At 29.3% G+C, this 14,710-nt stretch overlaps 1 protein-coding gene across 1 annotated transcript in view; it reads left to right on the top strand.

Moving 5' to 3' along the window:
* The window catches only part of LOC129920211 (T-complex protein 1 subunit eta), a 103,522-nt gene that overhangs the window by 56,408 nt on the left and 32,404 nt on the right, over window positions 1-14,710 (top strand). The gene's annotated exons all lie outside the window — the stretch shown is intronic.

Raw genomic sequence — 14,710 nt, 5'->3', positions numbered from 1 at the left:
ACAACGTTGCACAATAAAACATTTAGTTCTTTTTTTATCAAGTGTGTTTTTATGTCACGCCCGTAACGCAACATATTACGTATTTTTATATTATAAATTAATTTTGTATATTTTCCTGCAAAACACTTTTCCTCTTTGTAGGTTTTAAAATTGAATAGTCGATCAAATAAAATAAAATTATGACTCATAAGTGTCACACCCGTTACAATAAAAAAAAAATTAAAGATGGAATTTCCTCATAACTTCTAAACTACTTATCATAATTCGACAAATAAGGTATCGTCAGAATCGTATTGCTTTTTAAAGTTCACTACAAAGGCGCCATCTAGAAGTAAAATTTGGAAACAATTTCACCCAACAATTTTATTTAATGAAATACACAAACTTGTCAAATATTGATTAGTTACGGAAATCAAAAATGAATTTGATGAATAAGATTTTTCTTTGTAAAATAAACAAAAATAATTTATATTTTATCCAATTTTAAAAATGAGGTATTTTGGCACTTTTAAAAGCATATCTATTGTCCGACTATTTATTTTTCTTTTTCAATTAATTACAAAGTTCTTATTCGCCCAACACATAAGCTTTCATCGCTGAAAGAGATATCTATTATTAGAAAATTATATTTTTAAAATTTCTATTGCCAACTAAATGTTTAAATTTTTTTTTAAACAAACCAAAATGTAAATATTTGTCTAACTTATAAGTTCGACGAGGGTCGTCTATCTGTCTAGAGATTATTAAAATTGAAAAATTTAGCTTTTTCTAAATTGATTTTAAAATAGAAAAATAAAATAGTCACGTAGATAGAAAATTGTTTGGCTTGTATAGGAATTTAAATTGAAAGGGTTAAAAGGTCGAAAGGTTTAAAGGATGACAGAAGTTATTTCTTTTTAAAAATCTTTAAAAAGATTGTTAAAGTTTTTTAAATGAATGAATTAGTTGATACAAAATTTGTAATAAGTTTTGTTTTTTAGCTTTACAAAGTAAATTAAATTAACAAAAATTTACCTTAACTCTTTAGAAAACCCCTAAAAGCGGTTATTTCTTTCGCCTTCTGATTTTTGTTCAAACTATACAACTTTGTCTTAACCCTAGGTATTTTAATGGCAAAAGATCCATCACAAAATGGTTTAATGATATGCTCCAATGATTAGTAAAATTCATGTCTTTTCAAACAATAAAGGCTATATAATTTTATTTTAATAGAAAGTTCATTCAAGATAAGCTTTATAATTCTGTTTTCCCTCTATAAAAATAATTGAAAACAATAGCTTTTAACCTCAGTGTTTTCCATCAACTATATTATTATAGGTAATCCTCCTTCATCCTCTTTTATCATTGTTAAACTCTGCAGTAAAATAAATTATATAAAAAACGAAAAAAAAAACAAAAGACAAAAAAATATAATAAAATATAATTGGCTCTTAAGATAATCACAAAACCGTATAAAAATAAAACAATGGACTCTTGGAATCAAAACAATAAATTTGTAAACAGTATCATCCATTTCTGTTTTTTTTTTTGCTAGTTAGTTGCAGCTGCTTCTACAACTGCAGTCATATTAATGACAATATTATTATTTTTGTGTTATCACAATCAACAAAAACCTCGACTTGAATAATTTGCGACTTGGTCTTTTGTTGTATTTTTGGAAAAAGAAAATTATCCATTCAAGTAGAAAATTTTCTTCATTTTTATTCAAAAGAATAAAGAACTACCGCAGAGAGTAAATATGTAAATTTTTTTTCCATTAGAACCAAACTTTTATACCTCGCCATTAATCAATCGAAAGTGTTTAATCTCAAGATTTATTACACCAAAAAGCCTTGAATGTGCTTTGGTTGCGAGAGAGAAATAATAAAGTTAACCCTTAAAAAAAAAAGTATCTTCGTGGGAACTATTGGCAGGGAAGGTAATAAATTACCGATTTCCTTAATTTTCTAGACCAATTGTTGGATGGGTTTTGGGGATGATTTCTTGGTAATTGGTTGGGGAAATAATAATTTAGTTGGTCGGAGAAGTCGATTACCCATTCCAAAACTAATTAATGAGCGTTTTAGGAACTACAGTAAAGTACCAAATAAAAATGTTAAAATAATGATTTTTGCAATTTTAAGCAAATTTATTTTCTTGGACTAGAAGACCCGTCCTTGCTTTGTTCGCCTTCATTTTCTCTCTAAGAAAATGAAAAATATTCAAAGCTACCAAGGTTTCGGTTGCCAATCCATTACAAAATTTTAAATATTTCAGGTTTCCCCTTATAAAAACATCATTGTTTATAATTTTTTGAAGAACACGAACTCTAATTTTTGAAATCTAAATAGCTTATAACATTGCCATAGAAAACCTGAATTCGTAATAATTGACCTCATTAAAATTGGTTGAAAACTTTTTGAGATATCGACGAACAAAGTTACAAAAAAATTTTATATTTTTCATATAAAATACTAAAACACCCTTCCTTACGTTGCTTCACCTCATTTTCTTTAAATATAGTATTGAAACTTTAAGGATCTCGGTGACAAGACTCAACCTCAAATCTTAGATCTAAGAACTTTCCGGTTAAACATCAATTTTCGACCATTTGTCTGGAGAAACCAACTTTAATTTTTGAAATCTAAATAGCCTATAACATTGTCATTAAAAAACTGAATTATTCAAAATAAATTTCATCAAAATTGGTCATAAACTTTTCGAGATAACGAGAAACATACACAAAATTTTGCATTTTTACTTGCGATATAGGTACTATAGGGCAAGTTTAGGATTCGTAAAAAAAATCGAACTCAAGACAACAATTTTACATGACATTACGATGATGGAGAATGCCAAAAAAATGGGGCCGGCAATTCTGTCTGTCTGTCCGTCTGTCTGTCTGTCTGTCTGTCTGTCTGTGTTTACCTCGAGCTACCACCTAAACTAATGGAGCGATTTCCTTCAAACTTGGTAGTTAACAGTTTTGGGTGATTCCCTAGAGGACAAATTGAAACTTTTTTTTTTAGGACCAAAACTAACGGTACCTTTCATATAACGGAAATAGAAAAGTTAATTTTTACTTGCTCTATAGGGCAAGTATTGGTTTCGTGTAGAAAAAAAAAATCGAGATTTTAATCAAAACCAACATTACGATGATGGAGAAGATCAAAAAAGTGGTTTTCGTCATGCCGTCCGTCGGTCTGTGCGTCTGTGCGTGTGTGCGTCTGTGCGTCCATCTGTACATCGAGCTAGGGCCTAAACGGATGGATGGATTTGCTTGAAACTTGGTACAGATGATTTTTACGTAATTCCCTAGACCCGTTTTTTTTATTTTTTTAATATCTCCATTTTAACGCATACCTCCCATATAACGTTTTCGAGGTATTGCAAATTTCTCGAAAACGGCTCTAACGATTTCGATCAAATTTGGTGTGCGGAATACTTTTATTGATTCCAACATAACTGCGTTTTTAGTTTTTCTCAAAAAATGCGGAGAACGGAAATATGGCGTTGCCGTTTTTCAAAAATTGACATATTTTTTAAGTTCATATATTTCATCAAAGCATTAGTTATTTTATTTAAAATTTACAGAGATCATTAAGTATAAAATTCTAAAAAAAAATATTTTTAAAAACATTTTTGAAAAAAAAATTTAATATAATTTTTAAACTTTTGATTTTTTTTTTTCTACAAAATCTTAAATTTCCAATAGATATTTAAGATAAAGATACTGTGAACTACAAGAGCAAGTACGTGCGACCCAGTCGTGCACTTTATTTTCAAAAACAACTCTAACGATTTTGACTAAAATTTTTGTATGTAGTGTAACACATAAAAGCTTCCTTTGGAAATAATTATTTATTTATGAATTTCTCGTAAACGACAAAACATATTTCGACCAAAATAATTATTTAAAAAACTTTTAAATTTTTCAAAAAACACATTTTTGAATTTTTAAAAAATATTTCAAATTTTTTTTTGAAAAATCAATTTTTTGGAAACGGGTTGGTAAAAAATTTTGAAATTCCGTTTTTATGTGTAAATTATTTATTTCTTCAAAATGGCATACCAACTTTTTTTTTTGAAAAATGTTAGAAATTTTTTATATATAAAAAATTATTTTTTTAAAAAACGGCTCTAACGATTTTCCAAAAATTTTTTCTAAAAATTCCTTTTTATACAAGAAATAAAATGGCATACTTAGTTTTTTTTTGTAAAAGATCATTTAAAACGGTATTTAATTATTTATAAAAAAAGATTTTATTTTTTTTTTTCCACTTAATGAAATTCCGTGAAAATATCATATGCCTTATTTTGTTCAATGAAAAGCTTTAACATTAGAGTAACTTTTACCATAAGAGCAAGTACGTGCGACCCCAGTCGTGCAATTTATTTTTTTTGTTTGTTTGACTAGAAGACCCGACTTTAAGTTGCTTCCCTTGATTTTCTTTTAACACTGAAAGATATTATGGAAAATTGTCTAGATTTTGGTCCGAAACAGCTCAACTTTAAGTTCTTTTAAAGGATTTACCAAATATTAAGTCGGAATTTCTGTTAACATCTTTTTTGATGGAATCATTTTTAGCAAAAAAACAAAACCGACTTCCATTTATCAAAACTGGGTTTTATGGTTTTTAAAATGGTTCCTATGGCTAAAAGTGAACAAAATTAAAATGGGACCACACTGCAGCCACCAGCTTTCCAATACAAAAAGAATTATCAAAATTGGTTCACTCAGTCCAAAGTTATGCGGTAACAAACATAAAAAAAAAAAAAAAAAAAAAAAATACAGACGAATTGAATACCTCCTCCTTTTTGGAAGTCGGTAAAAATTGATTTCATCAAAATTGGTTGAAAATTTTGTGAAATAACTGCAAACAAACATACATAAAATTTAGCAATTTTCCTATTAAATTGAATTTAGACTGTTTTTAAGTCAGAAAGAATAAAATACTTCACGTACGACGCAATTCACTTAGTTTTTATATGCATCAAATGCAATTGCATGCATGATGCACATACATAGTTGGAATAATACATTTCTGGAATAAATTTCAAGACACTGTACCGCATCTTCCTGGTGGAATATAATAATCACCATCATCATCTACATCATCATAAATTCGATTCACGTTGCATTCGCAACTGCTGGCTGGCTGGTACTGGCAGAGAGGAAAAAGAACGTTGTTTTCTTCTTCTTCTTCATCGTGTCGTTTTGATGGCAATAAAATATTAAAAAAAAAAAAAAAAACGTGACAAACCAACCACCACTATCTACTTATCCTGGTGAGAGAGGGTAGCGATTATACTTTTGCTCCAGATGCAGTTAAATAAACTTTTTTGTTTCTTTTTGTTTTTATTAAAGCAAGATACGTGAATGACGAATTGAAAAATATAAACGTACAATTTCAATTTGAGTGTGTGTGTAGGGGTTTGAGATTAACTTTGACCCCCATAATCATTCAATTTGCTTGAAATTAGTTTCTATTTGAATTTCTCTGGATGAATCTAAAACAAACTAAGCGAAAAAAAATATACCTCATGATAGGGGTGATAAATAAATTTAAATCACAAAAAATGTTTGTTTGATTAGATAAATGTTGCAACGTTTTGATATGTCTTTGAATTGGTTTTTTTTTTGTTTTTAACTAAGGCAATTTGAGGTTATAAGATGATGGCATTTTTTTTTTTTGCAAGACACGTGAAAAGTAAGAAAACTTTATTACACTTTTACATGATTTTAAAGATAATGAATTAACTACTCATAAAAGGGTTACGTTAAAGGTTGACTTTTTTAATTGCAAAATTATATCCAATTTGTTTTTCAATAGTTACGGGTGTGACCTTTTACAAATATTTTTTAAAAAGATTTTCAACCCAACCCAACAAAGAAAATTATAACAAATATTCTTTCTAATAGTATTGCTGGAGTGACAAGAAAAAAATGTTTCAGGTGTGACAATATTTCGGATATATTGATGTATCTACAACGCGACATTAAACAATGAAAAACTATCAAAAATATTCTTTTTAATAATGTTACGGGTGTGACAAAGTTATTTTTTGGGTGTGACATTAACCTGTTTTGGGTGTGGTATTTCGCAGATAGTGATGTATCACTACAACACGATATACATACATATTGATAAACTATCAAAAATATTCTGTTTAATAATGTTACGGGTGTGACAAAGTTATTTTTTGGGTGTGACATTAACCTGTTTTGGGTGTGGTATTTCGAAGATAGTGATGTATCACTCTACAATTAGACACGATATACATATTGATTAACTATCAAAAATAATCTGTTTAATAATGTTACGGGTGTGACAAAGTTATTTTTTGGGTGTGACATTAACCCGTTTTGGATGTGGTATTTCACAGATAGTAATGTATCACTCTACAACTAGACACGATATACATATTGATTATCAAAAATAATCTGTTTAATAATGTTACGGGTGTGACAAAGTTATTTTTTGGGTGTGACATTAACCCGTTTTGGGTGTGGTATTTCACAGATAGTAAGGTATCACTCTACAACTAGACACGATATACATATTGATTAACTATCAAAAATAATCTGTTTAATAATATTACGAGTGTGACAAAGTTTTTTTTTTGGGTGTGACATTAATCCGTTTTGGGTGTGGTATTTCGCAGATGGTGATGTATCACTCTACAGCTAGACACGATATACATATTGATAAACTATCAAAAATATTCGGTTTAATAATGTTACGGGTGTGACAAGAACACCTTTCGTCTTGATCTTGTTTTAAGTGCCTTATTACTCTGTATTGAACTTTACTTATTGTATCGTGATGAAAGATCTATCTTGCGGTCCTACATTTTATTTGTTTTGGTTGGAGAAGAATCGCCTCATCAAGTTCCAACACAGTATATTTAATGTATTTGAGTATGAATAAGAGTCTGTTTCTTTCCTCATAGCTTCTTAACTATTTATCATAATTAAAAAAATTAAGTTTTGTTTTACTCCTGGCTATCCAAAATAGTCTAAACAAAAAAAAATAAATTCCAAAATTGAAAACATTTTTGCCTCTAGAAGTCTATAACCCGCAGACAAGCAAGATGCTTTTAACGAAACTTTAGTTTTCAACCTATGATTAGTTATTTTAAAGTTATGAAGGAACAAAGATGGTTAAACCACGTTTACAATATTTCAGAACTGAAAAAGTTATTTCTTTTATTTTGATTCAAATACATGACTTTCAGATCATTCCATTTCGACTTCAAAACCAATTCGATCATATAAAAATGCAAATTTAAAATTGCAAAATTTAAATTCACCTCCGTTTAACTTGAAAAAAATAATATATATAAATTCAGATACAATTTCATTTTATCATTTTATTTTTTTCTCCTCTTTTTCATTTTGCAACTTTGTATATAACTTTTGTCTCATAGCCTGAAGTTGACAAGCAACAAAAAGTGTATTACTTCCGGCTGCTGATCCCTCAACCTAAAAAAAAAAAAAATAAAAAAAAAGGTCACATGACCAAACTATATCTCCAGAGTTTTCTCCCGAAAACCAAAAAAAAAAAAAAAACAACTTTTTAGCCATTGAACCAGACTTCTACTATCCAACTAAAAACCACAGAGGAAAAAAAATGAACTTTTTTTTAGAGTCAGCCACGAAGTATCTTTCTTGTTTTTCAATTTTTTTTTTTATTTTTTTTTTTTGGTTTGTATTTCTCGAGATTGTTTTTAAGCTTTTTTCGTGGTGTGAATGACCGCAGCACCAAACCAACACCGACACCACCCAACTCAACCCATTCTCGATCGATATAGCCAGGCAAAGTTGCTGTTTGTTTTTGTATAGGAATCCGGTGCTGTTGGAAGGTATTATAGCGGAGGTATTTTTTTTTCATCTCGTTTAGATTGCGTGGAAGTTGGGTCTTTTACGCAATCACACCTCCACCAAAAAGCAAAATAATACAGCTTCCGATTCCCGTCATCATCAGGGAATAAATGTGTATCTATCCCGTGAGTACCTATACTTTAAGTTATTAGCTTGATAGGGACTAGGAAGCAGGAACACACAGAGATTTTTTAGCAGGGCAAGCAAAATAGTACGGATGGATGGAAGTAGTTCACTTCACTCTATACTCTTCTACTATACAACTTTCGAGTATACTTGGCATTTTATTTACTTTGTTGTCATTTTATGTAAGCGAGAGAGAGGAAGCTTGGAAAATGTTTCCTTTCCCTACTTCAAAAATTGAATCGACGACGATGAGGGTGAATGAGGGCGGTCTTATATAGAAGCACCAGTTTGCCAGACATTACATTTCCAGAGGAGCCAAGCCGTGCCGAGTTATGTATGTAATTTGTGTTCCCATAATGAGGGTTACTTTGCAGATGAGTTGCTTCTATGTTCGAGTTTGGTTCGGTTGGTTCTCCTGCGCTCTGTTGCTGCTATATTCCCAAAATGGAAATAATGCCAAAGGTATACAACAGAGAGATGACTATGCCAGAGCACCAAACAATAACAACAACAAAAACTATGATGATGACGACACGACAAGCAGACGTAACTGACCATGCATATTATCAGGGAGGTCGATATTTGTGTATACGAGAGCGAGGTATCTTCTATAAAGATGATTCCTCTCTCTCCTCGTTGATATATTCCCTTTTCCAATGTCCGTCCAGTGCTTAACTTGTTTTTGGGTTAAGTATAACAAAAAGTATACTCCGCTTAACCGCACTTCTCTGCTGCCCTCCTTCTCTAAATTCAAGTGGCTAGCGCTGACATCCAATGAATATTAATGTTATATTTTCCAACTCTACCATCGTATACAGTTGAATGGAGAAAATTGGCCGGAACGAAAAGAGGATGGTTGGTATTGGTTTTTGAACGAATTTTGGGTTCGATTATATATGGAATTCGGAAAATTTGGTTATTTTGGTGCGTTTATACCAATTCGGGCGTGGCTGGGAAATATGTTGTGCCGACAGCCCAACAAGCTTTAGCACATAGAGGTACCTAACTAGAATGCGTTCCCTGTATTGATATTTCCATATTAGCATGCAATTGGTTCTTCTATCTAAGTGTAATCACATAAAATCGCAAAATGGTAATGTTTCCCAAAAAAAAACCCTCCATCGAACTGTGATAGATTAGCGAGGATGTGTGTAGTGGAAATTTTGGCGGTGACCGAAAAAGGGCGTAGGTGAGGGTTTTTTTTTTCTAAAAAAAGAATTTTAAATTAGATTCAAGTGACATCTACTCTAAATGAGTTTCGTTAAACCAATTTGTATATGGATGTACTTCTAAAAAAGAATACTTTTCCACTGAGTCTATGAGATCCTTAATGGTCATTTGGTTCAATGCATTTGAAGAAGAAAATATTTTTAAAAGACGTAAATTCAATCAAACCTTCGTTAAATTTATGACCTCTAAGGAATTCATAAACTTCTGATCAAAATAACTAAATTTTATTCCTAGAATTTATACAGGCTATGTACAAAAATTTGTATATTTAGATACTGTTCAGTTTCGTTAAAAAAAAGAATGTTATATTATATCGATTTTAAAAGTTAAAGGCAGAAAAAACTTAACGAAACTATAACTTGCATTAGTTATAACTGAACAAAATTATTTTAAGAATTAAACTTTTCACTTTTATAAGTTTTGTATCTTTGAATCAATGAAAGAAAAATTACAAATTAGTGAAAAACTTAACGAAGAGAATAATATAAAATAATCATTTCATAAAATGGACTAAGTCGAATTAAGTATGTTTTTTATAGGTATACATTCGCCATGATTAGTTTTATGTTCGTAGGTTCGTTAAGTTTTGTAATTTTTTTTTAATGCCAAAGTCTGTTAAAATTAAAAAATGAAGTCAAGAAACGAAAAAAAAAAAACAAATGGGAAAAAACTTAACGAAACTACCTTTCAAAGCCTAAGTTATTTTAAGAATTAAAATTTTCACTTTTATAAAAGTTCGTCAAGTTTTGTATTTTCGATTACTAAATAAAAAAAGAATAACAAATAATTGAAAAATTTAACGAAACTGAATTATAAGAGAACAATATAATACACTAATTTTTCATTTTTTTTTTTCAGTGTTCAAAGTTTGTTAAAATTAAACTCTATTTCTTATTGGTAAAAAAATAGATACAAAGAACTGAAAACTTTCGTTAAGTTCATATTTTTCATATTAAAAATACTCTTATCAGCATGACAACATTTTTTTTTTGTCTTGTTTATACTTTATTTGAGAATCTGCAGTTTATTAAATCAGCAAACTTTTATACTTCGGAAATCCTCTCTGCCCTGTATTCCCCTAATTATTTTTCAGATCTTTTTTTTTAATTTGCAATAAATCTGTTGACAACCTTATGAAATATCTACTAAAATTAATTTCATTTGTTTCATTTCTAAATCAAAAATAGAACTGTCCGTCAAACAAATAGAATTTTTCATAAATCAATTATTTTAAATACGTAGTTATCTTTGCATTTAACCATGGACGAAAAAGAAACCACATCAAAGAAAAAAATATTTTGTCGCTATATTTGCTATTTATACAAAAATTCTAAATTGCTTTTTATTTTTAAACAAACAGAAAAAAAAATAGAGAGGCATAAATTTATAACCAAAACAAATTGACCTTTCGTCTTTTATAATGTATGTCAATATTCTTATCAAAAATAGAAAAAAAATTGTAATAAACAAAATTATCACAACAAAATTAAAATAAACTTAAAACAAGGCCACAACTTGTTTTTTTTTTTTATAAAAGATACGAGAAGTGGGCACGATTGTTGTGTGGTAGTTCTACACAATATTTCCAAGTGATAAGTTGATACTAATTAAAGCTTTTTGTTTAAGTCTCATTATCATTAAACATTAAAAAACAATAAAAACCATGTAGAACACAATTTGTTATTTTTTATTATATCTTGTGATTTTCCCTCTTCAGTCCAGATGGAAATAATTTTTTTTTTTATTTTTATCAAATAGCATTGCAATGTGCATGGAACTTAAAAAAAGCAAAAACAAAAAATATATCTTGAGATATTTATTTTTTTTTTTTTCATTCAACTTTAATACTCGTTTATATGAAATGCGAGAGTAGGTATATCACAACAAAAAGTCGATATAATTACACAATTAAAACAATATCATTTAAATAAATGTGTTTCTTTTCTTTTTTTTTATTTTTTTTTTTAATTTGATTAGTAAATAAATTAAATACTTTCTTGTTTTGGTTTAAAATTTTATTTCTCGACGATTCTTTTTATCTTTTTATTTTGTTTTTTCTTTGTTTTTTTTTTTTAATTATTTTTGTTTTATCAAAAATGATGACACCAAGTCAATGAAAGGCCTACGTGACTTTCAAGAGCACGAATTTATAAAAAAAAATAAACATTAATGAATATAAAAAAAAAACGTGTTGAAATAAAAGATTGTAAGACAAGGCGACGAATAATGTCATCAAATTTGGTAGTAATAAACATTTAATTCATTAATATTTTTGTCGGTTGTGGCATTTTTTTTTTATTATTTTAAAATGATATTTAAATATCTAATAGAATTCTTTACAGTTTATTGTATTGTATAAGATTTTTGGTATCATTAATGTGATTCAGGTAGAAGAAGTAGCATGGCAACAGTGACATTTTTTGACGTTTCAATCGATTTTCAAAATACCAATTTATTATTTTTCGTTTACTTTAAACAGTTAGTTTTTACTGATTGTCTTATGAAAATTCTGTAACAATTAGTGGCAAAAAAGTCCGATGACTCCTTCGTTTGGTTCATTTGTCCTATTGACATAGATATAGATTTCCACTTCTATCAATGAATTCAAAACTATCGTGACATCCAAATTTATTTCATATCTAAGAGATCAGCTAAGTTATGAAATAAGATATTGGGTATTTACAATTACCAAGATATCTTAAATCATTCGAAAAATTTAGAAGTAATTCGGATAACTGCATTATGCATTTATCCTATTAAACTACTAGTTAAATATTTGAAACTATTCAGCTATCCGAAACTATCCACATATTTGAAACTGCCAGAAACTAAAAATTATCAAAATATCCGATACTTTCAGAATATTCGACGAACTTTTTCCCTGATATCCGTAGTAGTTCTGATATTTAAAATTTATCCGGAATAATTTTACACTTGCAAAATTATGTTCATTATCCAAATATCCTAGTCTTTCTGCATTTGAAATTACCAAATTATCTAAAACTGTATGGAAAAAATGTATGTACAAGTAGGTACATAGATATATTTTTTACTTTCAGATTATAAAAAATTGTATGAATATCATTTTTAACTTATGCAATTATCCGGCACTATTCAAATATTCGAAACTATCACAAGGTTCGATTTGAAAATAAAAATTTGAACACCAACTTATTTGCGACTATCAGAAAATGAAAAATGTTCCCTGGTATCTGAATTTTGTTTCCATTTATCCGGAACCTTTTCTCATATCCGAAATTATCTGAAAGCACGAAACAATGTATTGAGGTACTTTTAACTATCACTATATCCGAAACTATCCAGTTTTGCACTATTTATTATGTATAAATGATCATCCGAATATTCAAACTGTCCAGTTATCCGATGTTATCCAAATGCTCGAAACTATCAGAATATTTTATTTGAAAGTTTCTTAAAAAAACTTTTACTACTTATAAGACATCCGAATTTTATCCTGATACTCAATATTTTAAATTATTAATTTATCCGAAACCATTTTCCATATCCGAAATGATTTTAAAATTAAAAATAATTCATCAAGATATTTGTAACTTTTATATATATCCGCAACTATCTATTATTTTAATGATTTACCAAACCAGTTATCCGACATTATCCAAATGCTCTATCAGAACAAAACTTTCGCTTTTTATACCTTGGGCACCCAGATTTTATCCTGATATCCGATTTTTCAAACTATTGACCAGTTGCCATTTCTGAAGTCTTCTTACAATTCTAAATAATGTGACAATCTATTTTGTAACTATTTGAATATTTAAATAATCCAGTTATCCGATACTATCCAACTGCTCAAAACTATCAGAATATACAATTCAACACTTTCCAAAAAACTTTCGATAGCTCTCGGGAAATACGAATTATATTCTGATTCGTTGCGCTATTTCAAACTAATCGGAAATATCGATTTATCCGAAGCCAACAAAATTTAAATCTACCTAGATAATCTTACTGTAGTTGTAGGCACATAATGCTCCAAGATATTTGTAACTATCAGTATAGCTGCAACTATCCTGATTCAAAGTATTTTTTGTACAATCGAAATTATTTCATTAAAAAATAGAAACAATTCAGTTATCCGAAATTATCCAAATACTTGAAACACATTATCCAAAACTTTCCAAAAAAACTTTCTATAACTCTCGAGACATCCGAATTTTATTCTGATATCTAAATTTGTTTCGGTATTCCAAACTAATCGGAATTATCGATTTATCCCAAGCCAATTTCCATATGCAACAATTATCCAAATACTTTGGGTTGGCGTTGAAGGCCTTCAATCTTCGAAATTCTTTTTCTGACTTCACAGAGACTCATGAGCCATAACTTTTATCTTCATCCTTGTTCTAACCGCAAACTAAGTAATAAATATAAAAAGGTAAAAAAGGTGATTAATTTCCTTTAACTTAATTACCTTAAACATGAAAAAAAATAAATATATTTTTCATTACCCAATTTACATCTCACTTGGTTCGCTTTCATTTAACTCAAAATTTTTACAACACTAATTGGCAATCATTTATATGGAAATACTCTTTATAAAGTACAACCCCTTTTTCATAGATTATAACCATGTTTAACAACAAAAAAAAACCCTCATTTCATTAATATAACAACCAATTCCATATATGTGCCCCCGAGTATGAAATTTTACAAAGTGCACCTTGGAGCGTTGAACCCTTTAAGCGCATTTACCAAAAAAGAAAAGCAAAAAAAAAATAAAATACTGAACTTTTATGCAACCAAGGTGATTTCCTCCTTCCCACACAGAGGCTTAATATTCCAACCCCTCTTCCTTCCGGATTTTTATTATAAATTTTGTCCGGTCCTCCATAAGCTTATCATCATCATCAGTTAAAAGCTTTTTTCCCTACTTGCACTATGAAAATCTCAAACTCTACGATGCAAGCCTTTATAAGGTACAAAACCAAGCCTACCTTAATACCTCTCTAACACTAAAAGGTAATGCAATTTTATAATTTTCGCCCTGGTAAAATTACAAAATTTCCACCGATGTTATGTAAAAAAGCCATTAGGTGGCGCAATGCACGCAATCCATAAAAGTGAGAGAGAGAGAGAGAGAGAGTAAAAAGCTTTTACCCACCCATAATCCTCATCGAACTTTGAATACCAGACACCGGAAAATCGATGAAGCTATTTTTCCCCCCAAAAAAAAACTCGTATTAAAGATATCCTTTTTTTAGGTTTTTGTGCCCCTTTAAGAATTCTCTCTAAAAAGCAACAGTTTTTTTTGTAAACACAGAGAGAAAAATCTAACCACTAGATGTCGCTATGGTTACTTGAAAAATAATCAAAAAAGAATTTATCAAGAACCCTGGGATTCTAGCTAGTTAGGGTTAGAAGGGTTTTTTTTTTCAACGAACCAAGTCTAAAACATGAAAAGGACGATATGAGTCCTCCAGGGCTTGGACACATATAAAGTGGAACTCA

Source organism: Episyrphus balteatus, chromosome 4, assembly GCF_945859705.1.
Source record: "Episyrphus balteatus chromosome 4, idEpiBalt1.1, whole genome shotgun sequence".
In the NCBI taxonomy this organism is placed as follows: domain Eukaryota; kingdom Metazoa; phylum Arthropoda; class Insecta; order Diptera; family Syrphidae; genus Episyrphus; species Episyrphus balteatus.
Note: the sequence above shows the minus strand (reverse complement) of the source record. Positions and strands in the feature narration are given on the sequence as shown.